This window comes from Neopsephotus bourkii, unplaced genomic scaffold (genome assembly GCF_033783945.1).
Source record: "Neopsephotus bourkii isolate Nb327-2 ecotype Australia unplaced genomic scaffold, CSIRO-AGI_Nbou_v1 NB_53, whole genome shotgun sequence".
In the NCBI taxonomy this organism is placed as follows: domain Eukaryota; kingdom Metazoa; phylum Chordata; class Aves; order Psittaciformes; family Psittacidae; genus Neopsephotus; species Neopsephotus bourkii.
Window position 1 is genome coordinate 7725110 of NW_026900570.1, and position 19404 is coordinate 7744513.

Here is a 19404-nt window from a genome sequence, read left to right on the forward strand (position 1 = left end):
GGTCTCTGAGGGTCGTTTACTTCTTCCAACAATCTTCATCACTTCTGGCAGCCTTTGGAGCATGCGCAGTAGATGCTCATACCAGTTTAATTGGTTCGTTAGCACCAGAGACATAATAATCCTCCTGTCCTCCTACTTATCAGTTAGTTTAACTGTAGCCCATCCTGGACACCTGCCATTCCCAGATACTCCTTATCCCTGTGTCCTGTTCTTCTAGACTGTTTTTCTTAAAACTAGGCAAACTATAGCGATTTATCTTGTGAGAATTCTCAGTATGTTCTCTAGTTGTACTCTATTTTTTTTTCTCTATGTATCAAGCACCTCAGTAATTTTCCATTGCTACTGTTACAAAGCCATCAAACTTAACATTACTTAAAATTACATATAAAAGTTTCTATATCCCATTTTGTGATTTTGTGCCCCTTTGTCTCAATGTAAATATATATTATTTCTCTTACGAACTCCACATTAACAACAATTTTGCATTGACAGCAACAGGGATATCTTCAGGAATGTTTCTTGGACTAACTAGTGAAAGCTTTAATCCTAGGTAATAACTCCTAAATGACTGAAGGTAACTACAGGACACAATAGCTCATATGTCTAAAGTCCCATTATAGAAAAGTACCTGGAATTCTTGAAACGTGATAATTGTAGTAGTGCAGCTCTTAACATAAATTAATCTGCCTTACTGAGAATACTTATAGCTGAAACATGGAAGTGTGGAATGATAAAATTGTCAGGTCCTGGATAGCTCATCTCATCCATCCCTTTGGTCATCCTAGATACTTTTATAACTTTTCCTTAAGAATTTACTGTAATAGAAGTTCCCAAAGTGCACTTTGGGTCGATGAATCACTGCTTTGCTTACATTAGAAGCTATCCGTGATATCTATAATGGGTCCCACTGAACTTCAGTTTCATGTATTTCTCACTAGTTTTGCCTTGCACAATCTGAATAGATTATTCCTTTCTTCTGTAGCAGATTTTTATGCATTCTGTACTCAAACCTTAAAACTCCACCTCCCTCAGCCTTCACTTATTTAGACTACACAATTCCAGTTCTCCCAAGTATTTCCTATCCCCAGCCACGTGTTCTTCACCTCTGCTCTTCTCTGGCCGGTCTTTACACCTCACCTGAAAGGAGGATGTCCAAACCAGCACTTAGTTTCCAGATGGGTCCTCCTCAGTGCTGAGCACAGCCCAGATTACTGCATGTTTCCTATGGGTGGTAGGAAACCTGGGCTGGGTGCTGACATGGCTGTTCCACTTTCAGTTCCAGGATTATATCATTAGCTTGGATATCTCCAAGCTTGGACTGTTGCCATGTCCCAGAGAAAGCAAAATCCCTTCAGTGTTTTGGAAATCTTTCCATTGATCTGAATGGAGAAGGGATTTAGGACCTGAGTTATCCAAATGTTATGATCACTATCCTGAATTGAACTAATATTCTAGGCCAAAAAATAAAAATAAAGAAAACCACATCTAGCCTCCTGCCTCCAGAACCCCAGAAAGGTTTGTACACACCAGTAACATAAAAAAATGTTAATGTTGAAAGAAATTAAAAAGAATATTACACTTTCAAGCACCTCAGAAGAGAAAGTGTCAATGCAGTCTTCATATGACTTGTCTGCCTATATGTGCTAGCCACAGAATCAAGATAAATATTTTTCTCTTTTCCAAACCTGAGTGAATGAATGTTATTAAATATTTCTGTCTAACTTCTGATGCAATGTGGCTCTAGCTCTTCTTTAGAGCAGACTAGCTAAACTCTGAAGGAAATATAAGGTCATTATAACTATTTCTGTGAGAGGAGTTGGCATACTTTACACAAGAGGTGGATTTTCACTTCACACTACCCGCAGAGTTTGATGGAGCTATTATTCACATATTAGGAACAGAGAGCTGAGGCACAGGTAAACATAAATGTTGAGAAGTTTATATACCTTGTTTAGATTCCCTACCTGAAATATACAAGCTCAGGAATAACGACACTTTTCAGAAAACACTTTTCAAACTTAACTGGCTTAAATTGTAGCTGTAAGTGCTCAGGTTTGGAAAAATCTATCCCTGTGTGGCCCAGGTTGGGCAATCAGAAAATTAGTAGTGCACAGTAGTGGCTACTGGCGAAAAACTTGGTTTAAGTGAATTGCTTGGCTCCATCAAAAATGTCAGTGATGTAAAGGTCTAGATTCTCACAGCATTCAGTTGTCTTAATAATTAAACCATCCTTTCTCTCTTTACACTTCTCTTTCTACATTTACTACACAACTTTGGACTTGTTTATTTAATAAGCAAAAAGCCAATTTGCAGCACACTCATTTGCTGCATAATATGAATTCATGTCTCAGGAACTGTTTGCCATTATTCTGGATGAAGGAAGTTCTATTAGAAGAAGAAAAGCAATGTAGTAAAATCAATAAAAATTACCCTATTAGGGCTAAATGGGGAAATCTAACCCCATATGTAAGAGGCCATCTGACATTGACATCATATAATTTCTCAGTGTGTTTGTGTAGGTCAGACTCATTTCACACAGTTTTAGGAATCTAAATCTGAAATAATCTGTTAGGGTCTAGGTTTCTCTCAAAGGTGGTGGGGAGTCAGACTAACCTGTCTTATCAGTCTCTTCAGGGATATCAAAGTGCTCGATTCTCTCCACATGCTAATCTTTACATGCACACAGAAATATCTTTTCCCCTAATACCATTCTGTGCAACAGGTGAATATTTTTTCTTTTTAATGTCATGAAAAATGTATCGTTAGCAGAAAACTGACCTGGCCAATCTCACTTTTCATTGAAGAAAGTTATAATCAGCTGAAATCAGGGCCAACCAAACTGACCTGTTTTGCTACACCAGTTGCAGTTAATGAATGATCATTAGAAGTGAAATATATTAACTGCAGTTATCTATTCATAAGCTGCTCTGAGACAAGAATAGATACAGAATTGTTACAGAATTGATTCTGATGGAGGGCAGAGGCTTATAAGGCATTTCCTGGGGTTATTACATGGGACATGGGAACACACTTGCCTGTGGCTAATGCGAGCTGGGAGAGATGCATGACCATAGTCCTCTCTTCCCCATTTGGTCATTAGTTAGCCTGTATCTCTGGGGAGAGGGGAGGAAGTGGGGAGAAGTACCCAAACAAACAAAGGAAATTTTAACCCCAGCTGGCTGTACTTTTTAAGGATATATAAAGCACTTTGAAACACCAAGAAGGAAGTTCCTAAGCAAACAAATACTGTTATTCTATTGAAAATGCTGCTAATTCAGTTCACAGGGAGTTGATTATGGCCTGAAGCTGCCTTGGGAAACTTGACAGAAGAAGCGTGTTTTGTAGAAAGGATACAAAACAAGAAAAGAAATAAGATATATATATAAAGGTACACAAATTCTACTAGCTCTGCTAGATTATATAAGCAGCTGATTAAAAAGTTGTAGTTGTTCATTTAGTGTATTTTATGGCAACATTTTGCAATAAAGGGACACTTATGACAAAGCAAGAACAACTAAATATGCTATTAGCAGCAGTAAAGCTGAAAGACTGGCACATGTAAGAATTCTATGAATTTAAGAGTTTTGCAGTACACAGTGGCCATATTATTAAATCATTCTTAGAATGGAATCAGTAATAAATATCAAACCCTGTGATTTTTACAGGGCAATGAAGACAGAAGGACAGAGATAAACAACATAATCAACTTTTGTGAAAGCTGTCTTCTAAATTAATTCATAATTTTGGTAGTGACATAAATAAAAGACCACTTCAATAAATCAGACTGTTTTCCTTGGTTTCTTAATTCCAGTACATGTTCTCTACAACAATCTCATTAAAATACTGTAATCCATAATACTGCAAATGTGCAGAATCCTGCTGGCATATGCCCTGTTTCGTGATGGTGATTTCACCCACATGAAGTTCTCACCAGACCATACTATTGAATTGCAGATACCAATGGTTATATAGATTGTGGTTTCATATTTTACATAGCATGTACCTTTCATTATGAATAATATGAATAAATCTAATAGTCTGATAAAGACATTGTAAATGGGAGAATGATTAGGTAAGTACCCTGACTTCTGGGAAAAGCAAAAATAGAAGCAGAGAAAATAAATCCAGAGACATTCAACAGATCCTAATAAATCTGCAAGACACCCAAGTGGTAAAAAACAGGAAAAAAAAAATCTCTTCTTAATATTTAGGTTTTAACTGGAAGCTACAAATATTTTTTTACAATTTTGTGTAAAAAGTGTACATGCACACACACACACATATATATACATGCATATATATATGTCATGTAAGGTGTTACAAAGAATGTTTTTCTGGTTACTATAGCAATGAAAGAACCGGACATATCTTCGTCAAATGAAAAAAAAAAAAATCTCACCAATTTCATTATAAAGGAATCTGTCATAACAGTTATTCATTGAGAAACATATCTTTTTTTTTTTTTTTGACAATCTTTTCCAGTAATAGCTAAGATTTATTTATTTATTTTCATTCGAATTATCGCGGAGTGTTTGAGAGACTGCACGTGCTAATTCACTGTATTTTTTAAATAGCTAAAGAAGGTGCCTGAAGCAGAGGATGTCAGCTCCTTTTCAAAAAGTGTGTAAATCTCAAAGAATATCCCCCCGTGATAATGATCAGAGGGCTGGAGCACCTCTCCTATGAAATCAAGATAAGAGAGCTGGGGCTTGTTCAGCCTGGAGAAGAGAAGGCTCTGGGGAGAATTTATAGCACCCTTCCTATACCTAAATGGGCCTACAGGAAATCTAGAGAGGAACTTTTTACAAGGACATGTAGTGATAGGACAAGAAAGAATGGCTTTAATCTAAAAAAGGCTAGATTTATATTAAATGTTAGGAATAAATTCTTCACGGTGAGGGTGATGAGGCACTGAAAGAGGTTGCCAGAAAACTTGTGGCTGTCCCATCCACAGAAGTGTTCAAGGCCATGTTGGATGGGGCTTTGAGCAACCTGGTCTAATGGAAGGCGTCCCTGCCCATGGCAGGGATGTTGGAACTAGATGATCTTTAAGGTCCCTTCCAACCCAAGCAATTCTATGATTCTATAATTCTATAGAATACATAGATCACCTACAGGGCTTATCCCTTACAGGTGAACAAAGAGCTCTACACCCTCACAGGAAATTACATGCTTCTTCAGTTCAGAAAAACCCCACGGGATTATGTGCAATCCACTAATGTTCAAGCAAAAAAGATCAGGTACCACTTTTGCAACTGTTTGTGATGGTATTAAGAATTCTGACAATTCAATATTAAAATTTGGAATCTCTTGAATTTGTTAAAAGACCATTTTCTGTAGTTACCAACTGTACTCTATACTCTTAGACTGTTCCCTCTTGAGTAGAAGACTTACAGAAATGTATGTCCTAAAATACACATACAGAATGTGACAGCAAACTACTACTTTCTTCCAAATGATGCTGATAAAGGCTTGTTATGAACACAAAACCTGCAGACTCAATTTTTCCTTCAACTCATAGATCACAGTGACTAATGTCTAATGTACTGCTTGGAGAAACAGACAGTTCTGCTGAGGGATATATGACTATCACAGTATCACAGTATGTTAGAGATTGGAAGGGACCTCAAAAGATCATCTAGTCCAATCCCCCTGCCGGAGCAGGAACACCTAGATAAGGTTACACAGGAACGTGTCCAGGCGGGTTTTGAATGTCTTCAGAGAAGGAGACTCCACAACCTCCCTGGGCAGCCTGTTCCAGTGTTCTGTCACCCTCACTGAGAAGAAGTTTCTTCTCAAGTTTAAGTGGAACCTCTTGTGTTCCAGTTTGTACCCATTGCCCCTTGTCCTATCGTTGTTTGCCACTGAGAAGAGCCTGGCTCCATCCTCGTGACACTCCCCCTTTATATATTTATATACACTAATAAGGTCACCCCTCAATCTCCTCTTCTCCAAACTATAGAGACTAATCAATATATAGGAGTTTCTAAGGACATTTGATATACTAAGACAAGCATCTTCCTGCAGAAATTCTTCGGAAAGCCCTGTTATTTTTACAAAGTCAATGTAAATATTTCCAGGCTGCAATCAAGAAACACAGAGGTATTAAGATCTGTTTCAAGCTGTAACAACTTGAACTTCTTCAGTCACCTAATCAGTGGGCAGTAGGTTAGATGTGGCTGGTTTCCTAAAAGCCACTGTAACATCTCAAATACTTCCTATATTCATTCTAAATTGCAATTGAAACAATATTCAGAATTTATTTCTCTTCTTGTCCTTGGACATTCCACAAAAATGTACCCCTGAGGAAGGAGAGAATTAACACATTTCCAACACATACTACTAAAAAAAGTGTTATTTTAGCCTAAACCATCTTTGAATTTAAGTCAGGTATGTCAACTGAGAATTCTTTCGTTTAACTACCTTTGTGATGTACATTAAGACTATAAAGCCACTACACTGGCTCCTAATTGGACCTTTCAAACTGTATCCCCTTTAGGATGTTAGCAGAAAATTTTACATAAATTACAGCTTCAGCCTCCCCAGAGGGAATCCATTGCCCAGTATGTGTTTAAATAGTTTTTAACTAATTCCAAAGCCTCTCAAATGCAACTCTTTTTGCAGAGCTTATTCTATCCCTTCTTTTTTCTTCCATTCTAAATTGTAGTCTGGGAGCTTAATGCTCAGTTATTAAATATTTCCAGAAATCATTTCAGTGTTGTTAAAAAAAAAAAAAAAAATTCCAAAAACAAAATGTAACTGAAATTTTATGGCAATAATGATTTATGAGCTTTTAGAATTCATAACACACAAGTAACTTTGTAGAAATTATCTGGTTAACAAGACAACTAGTGAATTTTACTATATATGTTTTCTACATTTCTTGCAGAGGAATTTAGGAAGAGCACCAATCTTATCAGCTTTATTCATGCTGGTGTTATACATAAACCAAAACACTAGCAGTAAAACAACCAAACAAGAAGAAAGAAATCAAAGCTATATATTTTTCACAATCAGTGACATTTTTAAACATTGGAATAATAGAACTTTAAGTGTAGGTCCAAAAATTCCCCATGTGCTATTGTGACCGTATTATTACTTGATGTCCTTCTAGTTTTAAAATCTTTTGTATTTTTAATAAAAAAGTTTAACTGCAGATGCATTGTTCATTTATTGTAAATATAGCCTGCAGATTTACACATGTTTTAGAAAAGCTCTTGGCCTTGACTTGAAAATGAATGGTTATGAAAGCAGATAATTTAAGTGAAATGCCAAGTCTTTCCATTTCTTTCCCAGTTGGTAGTGAATGGCAGACTTATTTTGGAGTGAATTAGTAGCATGATGCCATTACATTGGAATGCACAGCCTGTTAATCATCCTTGCAAGACTCCAAGCATTCTCTGTAAATCTATTGTTGAGTGTGAAAAAATTATTACTCATCTACCTTGAAGGCTTCACAGCTATAATAAACGTATAGTATCAGCCACTTCATTTCTAGGGGAATAATTTTGTGCTTCCTGCAATTTCTTCAAAATAAATAAAGTTATAAAGAAATCTGGACAAAAATGAATTGTACATTTTAGTTCAGATCATCCTACTAACTTCTACCAGTTCATAAATAACAAAGTAAAGAGCTGGAAATGTCAGGAATTAAACAGCCAGCAGTATTTCTGCCTTTGTACTAAAAGTTTCCTTCATTCTGTGAGAGTGAATCAGTGACTGACAACCAACAAATTTATATTGGCTGTTGAGAATATTGAACAGTTTTGATATGAATTCCCTTTCCAAGGGTCAAACTAACCAGTGCAGGATGAACTGTTTTATCACCAGTAATAAAATGCCAGGATCACAGATCAGTTCTTGTTTACAACTTTTTCACAGAAGTTTTTCAACTTAAAGTAAATTCAAAAATTCAATAGATCAGTGCCTCTTTCTTGGCTAATTTTTACTCTAATGTTTGCCAAAACATCCAGTTATCTGGAAGAACATTAGCTCAACTCTGTCCCCAGTATGAGATGTTGCTCCCATTAAATTGAAGTTAAACTGAGTTTTTGTTTAACTGTAGAACCCGAATGACCAAGTGAATCCTACAAATAAATGTAACTCCTGAAAACCTAAAGTTGTCTCACTGGCATTTTTCACCTGTGTAATTTCTTTGCAGTCTAATATGTACTGATGCTACCATTTACAGCATTATTACCAATTAATATGACAGTCACAGCATGTATGCCCCTTCAAGTCACTGAGCTTCTGAATGAGTAGCAGTGCTAGATTATAGCTAGGGAAATACTGAAGAAAGAGTTTTCAGGAATATTAATTTGACTCCAAGGCAGCTGTTTCTTTCACCTACCCCTAGTCAGAAAATTAAAAATGAAAAAAAAAAGACTGATCAATTTAAGCTGAAAAGTCAAGAATTTTTAATCTAAGGTTTCAGTTTAAAACAATTGTGTGCTAGTAATTCCATGACTGTATTATTTTGTCACAGTTTTCAATCAGATGACATCCCCAATTATGTACCACAGCATTTTCCCCTTACAATATTGCTAATACATTTTGCCATAGTAAACAATTCAGAGAAAGGAACGGATACCTGACACAATTAGAGTTCCATAATGCACTGTGGTAACACTTCTGTAATAATTAATTTTTTAATCAAAAATCACCTAGCTTTCCAGTGCTGGCTATTCTCATATTTCCACAGATACAAAAGGTTCTGAAGTCATCATGCCCTGAAAATAAACTATTTTCTATAGAGATTTTGCTAGCACACAGAGATGTACCATTCTGTTCCTGTCTTTTGGTGATTGAAAACATAAAGGATACACGTCCATTTTCATTATTATTTTTTAGTCATAAAAATCATTCATTAATGTAATGTATTTATTATTTTCTATTTTAAATATGTTCTTTTCTTGAAAAATCAGAGTGAGGTGAGCAGGAATAACAACACATAGCATGCACAAGTATCAATGGCAGACACTGTAAGTAACCAAGGCTATTATGGAAGTAGCCTGCTGATCAGCAAGCCATAAGCTTAAATGGTTCCTCTACCATTCACTTACCAATAACAAAAGCACCAGCAGAATTAAGGATTGTCCTAACTGATTGTGAAATGATATGAACATTACATGTTTCAGTACAGCATTTAATTGCAACACATAATCACTCATTCTGCAGCAGATACAGAAAAAGACGTTATTTGGTTAATGCGCAGAAAGGACAGGAAAATCAGAAAATCATAATTTTGTTTGTTGTCTGTTCAATATTTGCTGCCTGTTCAATACCCGCTTTATGGGAGGATTCCTCTGGTATTTCATGCTCATGAAATTGCTGCACCTGGCAAATAGATATGACAAAGCAAATTTCATGCCCATTGTGATTATATTTTATAGTTTGAAGCAGGAAGCACAGTGGGAGTCAGTGAGTGGAAGGAAATCTGAGAAGCTGCTATGTTATGTTTTCCAAAAGCAATAGAAAGGAACTAGACGAAAAAGTGAGATAGGGTGTGGCAGAAGAAGGTAAAAGCTTATACGTTTCTACTACCAGACTCTAGGATTGCTATAATACTGAGATAATAGACAAGATTTTTGTGAATATGCTGTATTCACAAGACCTGCTCATTAAACTTCATTGAAACTTTTCTACTTTCCTTTATCTATCAATAATGTAAACTACATTTGCTTTTCAAGTACAACTGCCTGGAGTACACTATTTTGCCCACTTGTCTCCTTTAAATGACCTTTAAATGATCTTTAAAATCTCCTTTGGTGATGTACCACCAAAAAATCCTAGGTGAAAGGATTCATAACTGGAATTGTCAAATTGAATAAAACTACACTGCAGTTATTTATTTGTTGTATATGGGCTTAGGTACTGTATAAAATTCATACAGATTATTTGGGCAGGAGAAGAATCAATTAAAATATTTCATAGTTTGCATTTTTAGTTCTTGACATATTTAATGGCATATTGTCAAAATAAGATCTAGTAGAAAGTCTCCATTACATTAATACCTTACCTTCTGGCAACTTGCTAATAAAGAACATATAAGAAAGATTTTAATTTGTGTTACAGCTGATCACAAAACATTGCCTTAAAATTTCATACTGTTTCAGCTTAATGCACAAGACAACAACTTTGATTACTAAGATTTTCCTGTGAGAACTCTAACCATGAGATACAAAAGCCTTTTGCCTCTTTATGGCCAAAGAAATCTGACTTATTTTTTGCACATTGGATGAAACTGCAATAAATCAGTTTGTCATTTTCAGCCCTTTAGAAGAGACTGTCATTTTGTCATTCAGGCAATCAGTCTGAAGAACAAATAAGGAGTTAATCTCTAATCTTCCTGTTTTCTGGAAGACCAGTCTAGTTGCTCAGATTCTGCACACAAATGACTTCATTACTACCGTAGAAGTTTTCTATGTGTGTGGAACCTACAGAAGTGTAATTTCTGGGTTCTTAAGACCTGAAAACCTCCACCTGATACAGAGCCCTGTTACAAAGTATTAAAGCTAAGAGCTTTGAGCTTCCATTTTCAAAAAACAAACGTGATGAATCCTGTAGTTGTCTAAGAAGCAGATTTTTTTGTTTGATTGGTTTTTGGGTTTTTGTTTTGTTTTGTTTTGTTTCTTTGGTAATTGTAAGGAAGACAGCAAAGTCAGATTCATCGTAAAATGCCTTGTCTCTTTACAAAAGGTGCCAAGGCCAGGGCTAGACCACAGATCATGGAATAGGATTGCTACTGGGGCCAGCTACAATCTTGATCTTCACATCTCTGTTTTCAGGTTGGCTTAAACTAGAATATGGCCTTAGCAAGAAAGGCTGCAAAGATAACACTTCCTTAGTGCTGGCAACCAAAGCATCATTATTTGTAAGGGATCCTGAGCTCTGAGCATTTTCATGAGAGGACAGTGGGCTGGGAATAATGGAGCGTGGGAAGCAAGAAGGTCCAAAATTCCCTAGAGTGTTACTTTTGCACTATTTTTGTTTGGTTTTCAGAGCAAACTGTCTGTCTTTTTAATACGTCAGCTTGTTTTAGGTCCAGAATTCACAGTATTTTGCAAACTCTCGAGCTTGGAAGATCTCAGAAACATTGGGCCTGATCCCTTTCTCATGACGTCAGCTTTGCTGATGCATACATGGCCTCTCTCCCAGTCATAGTGTGTTTTTTTTTTCACAAGAATGGGATAGATGAGATTCAATTCACTGTTTCAGGTAAAAACACTGACTTCTGGCTAACACCAGAATTACTATGTTTTCTTAAAAGTTTCTTCAATGTCTTAGAAAGAGCAGTTAATAATTTTTTGACCAACACAAAGCATACCTGTGAAAAAACGACATACCTGAAGTATGATATGTCACCTGTCTCATATTTGCAGATCTGAAAAATCTTTACTTTTAGACATTCTTCCATTCATAGCAAAAGCTGTTTTTTATTTTAAGCAGTACTTTACAGATTTGAAAACTCTTCTTTTTTTTTTTTTTTTTTTACTGGCCTCTCCACTCTTACTAGGTTTTGCAGGTTGAGGTTGAACCAGGACAAAAGTGTGCTTTACTGGACTTTGGGCTAATATGGTCTTTCTATAGCTCTTCTTCTGTTGGAAAATGCCACTTTTAATTGTGAATTTCAAGGTTGGAGTCATTGAAGACAAGACATTTGGAGCCAGCCTGTTCCAAAGCTCACCAAAATAACTGGAAAGAGGTTTTCACTCGGGCCTTTTTATTCACTTAAAACTAACACAAGCATAATCCCATTGATTTTTAAGGAGCTGTTGAAATGTTTAAAATTAGGTTTGTGCTTACTCAGTTGAGGCGTATGAAGGCAGAACACATATACTGGAAGGAATTTTCCCATTAACATCAAACATTTTTTGCATCCCCCCCCTCTATAAAAAGGAAAGGAAGAAAAGAATTGAGTAACTCTTAGTCTGACTTTCCTCCTGTGGTTTGCTTTGTTTTTCAGAGACATCCCAGAAATGTATTCCAGATGTTTTCAAATCCCTGTAACTTATTTTCCATACTATATATAACTTTTCTACCGTATCTGTTCTCTCCCTCTGTTTCCCTGGTTGCTGTATCTGTATCTTTTTCTCTTTGTTGTCTAATATTTTTTTTTACTCGAAGCTCCAGATGAGTTCATTTGTATTCTTTCAGAGGTCCCGGTTGGAAACATGCATTATCTGCTAGAAGACATACTGTGGCAAACACTAATATCTCTTGCTTTCTGAAGTTCTTAATTGAATAATAACACTTAGCTGCATTCGTTGGATTTTAGCAATTGTAAAGGATTTCAACTTCTTAGTCTCAAAATACTAAATAGGATTTTGAATACTAAATTGGCATTGCATTTAGGCACACACACTCTCTGATAAAACACAAATTACATTCTTATCCAGTACTTGCAATGTAAAGTGTCTCTAAAAAAGTGCCTCCTTTGTTTAGCTAATTATAAGTCAGTTGCTTAATCTTTCCATAAAGGTTGCTTCAGCATTATCCAGCAATTTTGTTATTGGAAAATGTTGCTGTCATGAAACAGAAAGTGGCTGTCAAGCCCTCAGAAGGAAAAAGTAATTTTAATGAAGCCCAGGATATTTTTCCAATCATTCAGATGAACTTGGTCAACATTCCTTTCTCCACATGACCTAAACACGTGAAATTTCACCCTTCTCCTCAGGAGCTGCTGCTTGGCAGTGATATTTATTCACTCTTTCCTGAGGTTACAGTTCTGCTCCACAAAGCTGATGGGAAACTGCCACTCTCCAGTGTTATTGCTGGAAGAAAAGCGTATGGGAAAGGGCCAGAGCTCCACTGGGGGTTCCAGATGCTCACTGAGAAGAAACAAATTTTTCACAGCTCCAGAGTACCTACTCAAGACTTGTTAAAACTCTCTTTATTTTGGGTGGTGATATTTTTTCTTGGTTGACTAAGTAAAAATAGCTCGCAGCAGTACTTACAACAATATCTGAGCTCCCTTTTCATTTAAAAGGCAGACAGCCAAACCTAATACGGTGTAAATCAGACCAACATTGACTTACATCAATCAGTGATCCTGCCGATCACGTTCTAACAAATGCAAATGGCAAATGTTCACCACAAGTATATTTTTAAAAGCTTTAAAAAGAAAAATAAAATAGAAGTTATCACGTCATAAAGCTTTTCCTTGTAACTGAGAACTGCCTGAAATCTGAATACAGATCTAAGTAGCATTCCAAATGATGTGGCTTAGTGAGTGGTACTGACTTTTTGGAAGTCAGAGGACCTTTTGCCATTGTTTACAATCCTGTCAGAGAGGAGAATTATTCAGACTGGATCTGAACTTCCAACAAGTTTGTTTTGGAGGTTTTAGGATTGAATTATTAGTTATTTTATTGCAATGGTTTATGGAGGGTTTATCTGAGATTAGGAATACACTCTGGTAATGGATGTGAACACACCTGGAGCATTCTGTTCCTAAGAGCCACATATCAGTTAAAAAAAAAGAAAAAAAAAAAAAAAGAGACAAACAAACAAACAAAAAATAAAAACAAACAAAAAGCCTATAGAGAAGTATCTACTTCACTTTGTAGGTTAAAATATTGGATAAAACTGCTTGCCAAAGCATAAGAAAAGACTGTGGGAGAACTGTACATTCTGTGAGTTTTATCTCGCTTTTTAATCGCAACAACTCCTTTATCTTCTAGTTTAACCCCACTCTTTTTTGCAATCCAGAAGGGAACACTTGATCATTAAATTAATCAGTTCTGAGCAGTTTCAAAATAGAATAGCTTTGCCATGACTTGTCTAAGGCATAGTAATACTATTCTGTAAGGTATAGTACGCCACTCTGGAAGTGTGACATCATTATGAGTTTACTTCTGAAATAAAGAAACAAGTTGTCTTTGTTCTACTATTGAAATGTGCAAATATCAGAGCCAACATTTGTAGTGTTTAGGTGGAGAGGGATGAGAATGAAAATAAAGGAAGAAGAGCTTTATTTTGCAAATTTCTTTAAAATTGAGAGTTCCAGAAAATAAAAAAAAAAAGTGCTTAGGTGGTAGACAGGATGTACCATGAATAACAAAGTATCCTCTGGATATTTACTACCAAATGATGTTTAACTGAAAGGAAAGTGGGAGTCACTGCGGCAAGCAATTCCCATCCAATTTCTTAGCATGCAAATCAGGAGCACAGAAAGGCCATTTATGGGACTCTCACCAAACAATGGCTTTCCTGGTGCCAAGCGGTGACATCACACTTCACAAAGGAGAAGGAAGAGGACTGTAAATGCAAGCTGCCTTGCCGAGGGCTTTGTTTTGTTTCCACAGAAGGGGGGGTGGGGGGGTGGTGGGGGTGGTGAGCAAGCAAAGTAGCATTATTTTCCTCGAGAATATAACATTACACACAGAGAAAAGCAAACAACCAAACACAAGTTTCAAAGAAGTTAGAAGCTGCCATGTGACTCATGGAATGTACTTTGCAGCTCTTCACTGTGACTTGAATAGCATTTGTGAAAAATCAAAACTTATTTTACACTTACAGTATCCAAGCAAACCAAAAGCAAACACAGAGACAGATACACTCACACATGCACAAACACATCCAAAGAGCTGAATCGAAGACATTCTCTCTGTGAGCTGTGGTGTTGAGCTTTTTCAAACTGCAATTCTATTCCAGCTGTGTTTCGCAGGCAACTAAGTTCTGAAACATTATTCATCTTGAAGTAAATTAACATGCAAATACATGAAAAGTTTGGTGTTTATGTCTTCTAAGAAACCTGGAATTGTTAATTTACTGTATAAAGCTTAAGATCTAGAAGAAATAACAATAGCAGCACCTATGTCCTCATTAAATTAACAGTTTTTAACCCCAGGAATCTTAGAAAATTGGCTTCTTTTTTCTTCTTTTTAATTCTGATCCTTACAAATAGTACAAATAAATTCAGCCATTAAAACAAATAAAAAGAACTGGAAATTTTCCTGAATCATAGAAATTAAAAAAAAAAAAAAAAAAGTATTGAATTTACAAGAGACAACACTTCTCTTCTGTTATATGGAGTAATGTTATAACTGTTGTGATTTAAGCCCAGCCACCCAGCTTGCTCACTCTTCCACCTCCCCCCCCCCCCCCCCCCGGCTCCAGGAGAGATGGAGAATTGAAAGAATGCAACTCCCACGGGTTGAGATAAGAGCAGTCCAGTAACTAACACAAACTACTACTGCTACCACCAATAACAATAATGATAAGGGAAATAGCAAGGGAAGAGGATACAACTGCTCACCACCCGCCAAACGATACCCAGCCCGACCGAGCAGTGATCTCCCCTTCTGGGTAACTGCCCCCAGTTTATATAGTGGGCATGACATGCTGTGGTACGGAATGCCTCTTTGGCTAGTTTGGGTCAGGTGTCCTGTGTCTGCTTCCTCCTGGCTTCCCCTCCTCCCTGGCAGAGCATGAGACTCAGAAAGTCCTTGGTCAGACTAAACATTACTGAGCAGCAACTAAAAACATCGGTGTTATCAGTGCTGTTCCCAGGCTGAAAGTCAAAACCATAGCACTGCACCAGCTACTAAGAGGGAGAAAAATGACTGCCACTGCTGAACCCAGGACAATAACATATTAGGAAATCACACAGTAATGATTTTCTGTGACATATAAATGACATTTTAATTTGTAAGAATGTGGATGATTACTATAGACTGTATATTATGCTGATAAATAATAATTTTGGTGCTGATGGAAAACTTATGTTTTTCCTAAAAACCGCACATTTGGTACCACATGGTTTTAAAAAGCCTGATTCCATTTATGACTTGGATAGTGCTGACAATACAGATGTAGCAAGGCCCCCTTATGTCCCATATATTACAGCATTATAAAGACCTTCACTGTGCTTGCTGTGTTTCCATTCCCAGCCAGAGCCTGGGGTGAAAAGATCGAAAATGAAATTAAACACACACACACAAAATGTATCAGACTGTTTCACCAATGAGCTATGCTTTTGTTTCTATTAAAAGAAAATAGAAGTACTGAACTAAAAAAAAAAAAAAAAGGCAAAAAACCCTATGGTATATTCACTTTTTTATTTTTTTGCTTGTGTGTTGTTCATTCCATCCTTAAGGTCAGGAAACACCATGAGAAAGATGAGGAGCTATGTCTTTTAGTGGCTTTTGTAAATGCTAGCTTTTGTTCAAAGCCTCTTCCAGTTAAAGAAAGTCGATTCTCAGAAAAGATCCAAAATTTCACTTAATGAGCAAAAGTGCAACTCTAATGAAACTTTCATATCATCATTTTGTAGAGAGACACATCCAGTATCATCCTTCCTCATCCACTTAAGGGCTTGAAAGGCTACTGGTACTCATACATCTTTAGGTACTTCCATTTGTGTTACTGATTTTACACAGAAGTCCTAATGTCTTGATGCGGTAAGAATTAACTATATTCTGCTATCATTGATTTGGTAGATGTGCTTAACATATGCCTAAAATGCAAAGACACCACTAAGTTTGAGTCAGGGAACTTGGGGAGAAGGCTGTGCTACCACTTAAATGGATTTTGTCTTGTGGGATAAAGCAGCTTGGACAATCGTGTAATAGCTGATCTTGTATCTCCCACATCTCAGGAGAAATCGCCAGCTACCAGGCTGTGTTCTGTAGTTTTGTCAGACAGTATGCTTTTTTTTTCAGATGCAATTGTATGATCTTCAGATAAATAATAAATCTGGGAAGAGCTGTTAGAACACCTGGCAAAACACTCAGCAAAATGATAACGAGGAAGCATGCACCAAGAGTCTTTCTAAAATGCCGGGGCCCCAGATACAACCTGCATTTACTAGAACTAGGATGAAGACAAGAGATGGGGCAGGTGGGGAATAAGGATCTTAAGAAACTGCAAGAAAAGCACTATCATCAGATTAAGGACAGCCTTCATAATTAGATGCAGTTTACATTAAAGGCTTTATGGTGATCATCTCTACATCTAACAGAAAATACCTAAAAGTAACTGAGACTTTTAAAAAGTAAAGTGAATTTTTTCAGGAGGTTCAAGTAGACAGCACAACAGGCAAAATCACCTGGGCTCAGATTGCTACACTGGAAATGTGGCTACCACAAGTAACAGAAGCCTAGATTTTAATTTACTGGATTAAAAATCAACACAAAAGTAGCCACAATTGTTATTCTGAATTTTACTGAAAAATTCCACAGAAACACCCTGAATCCAAAAGTCCTGTTCATTAAACGTGGAACAATTGAAATTATAATACTTGATAGGAAAACTACAATTTAGTTATGAGTTTAAGCAGTTTTCAGAGAAGCAGAGGCTTTGCTATATCACCTCAAGTCACCACTATGCCCACTTTAATAATTTAGTAGAAAACAGTGTTAAACAAATGCCTTGTCAAAAGATTCAAAATCAAACTCAGAGCAATATTTAGTGATGTAAATTAAGGAATAGCACCAATGAATCCAACAATGAGACCTGTGGGTATTTTATTCAGTCCCAATCTGGGAAAAAAATACCCCAAAAGTCTTAGAAATTGATGTTACACCCTTTGGGGACTATCAAATTTCTGAAAAGACAGAACAATGTAAAATGAGCCATTTAAGGAAGGGTGATCTTAGGAGTAAGCCATCCAGGGGAAGTAATGACATGCACGTCTCAAGTGGAGAACAGTAATATTTTAAACAGTGGTGTCCTAATATCAGTGATGGTATGCATGAGGTATACTTACACAAGTATGTGAAGTTTCACTTCAAACATTCACAGGGAACAGATGGGTGACAGCCTTCTCACATCTCCAAGAACAGAAAGATAAGCAAAATGCACGTTTTAAGAGGGTTTTTGTTGTGCCTTGAGTTTTTGCTCCCCAAGAAGGTTTCAGATAGTAACTATAGCAGCTTGAGACTGCTGAGCACCAGAGCAACACACAAGCAAAACCAATGTATTTGTCATCATCTGATGACAGAAGTCTTGAAAGAAGACAGGTCTGTAAAATAACACTGGAAGCCTTAATAGTGTGCATACAGATAAATTAGTGAGAAATATATATATCTGTATGTGTACTTTAAGTTTTCAATCTTGTTTATTGATAGTTACTCATATTATTATTAACTGGCAAAGAAGATGTGGGCAACTATACATTTAAGAGGTTCTGGGAAAGAACATTTAACACCAATTGTTGTGACATGTGCAGACCTATGTTATGCAATGAAGAACTATTACAATTCTCATATTGAATATAGCAACCCCCTGCCAGATTCCTTGGCTGTGAATGATTTTTCAATAGCAAAATGTGAGTGAGATAATTTCAAATTTGAACTGGCTATGATATCTCAACTTCCTATGTATATTCTCTATTCACATATAATCTCTGTTTATTAAGAAACCAGCAATTCTGGAAACAGCTCTCATGTTTGACTGGAAGAGCTGAATCAAAGTTTGAGTATATATTCCAGAGTCTGTGTATACACAAAACCATTTTCTCTTGAGAACTTTTTCACTGTGAACATCAAAGTAAGTATCACTGCGCATTGTCAGGGTACATTTGCATCTTGTACATCCAGTACATCTCCTCACCATGGAATATTCCTTATGCTTTCAGTCTGGCTTTAAATTTCTCTAGCGATAGTGTTTTCAATCCGTTTATCTTTCTCTATGTATTACCTTTAAACAGTAATACTATTTCTGTATGAAACCTCTGCAGAAATGATGAAACCAAAATTGCTTTACTTGAATGTTAACGATGTTGGATATTGATTTCATAGTTCCCCTTCAATACAGAGGATATAAAAGCTCATTTCTGAATTCAGTGAACACCAATAGGGTCAGACACTTCGGTGAAATGCTCTGTGATGGATCAAATCCCAAATGTCTCTTAACACTATTGAAGTTCTGTCATTCATTATACTACTTCCATTTATATTAAGATGAACTGAAATTCATTCTTCCTTTTATTTTGGAGAATGTTGAGGTTTTTTTGTGTCAGTGATTCATTAACAAATTACTGTACACCGTGGATGGAATTAATAGAAAGTTAACGCGTTTTCTGTGAAATAAAGTAAGATGTTCAAAATTCAGGCATAGCAGTTATTTGCTTGGAAACTTTGTAGGGCAGTGGAAATAGAGACAGCTGAACTGCCAGAGTCACTGTAATCTGAGATTTTCCTGGACATTTGTCAGGAAAGCTGTAAACAGGATACGCCATCCTTCAAACTTAGAAACCATATTTTAAGGACTTCTATGACATAGATCAGTGGTTAACATAGTTGGACTAAGTATACTGAAGCAGACAGAGAAGGATAGAAGAGGGAATATTAAAAATGTACATCATCTTGGAGTATTTATCCACACACACTGTGTTTTCAGTATCTTTAAATAACTACTTTGGCAGATACTCTTTTCCTACTGAGTGTGAGGTATTTGAAA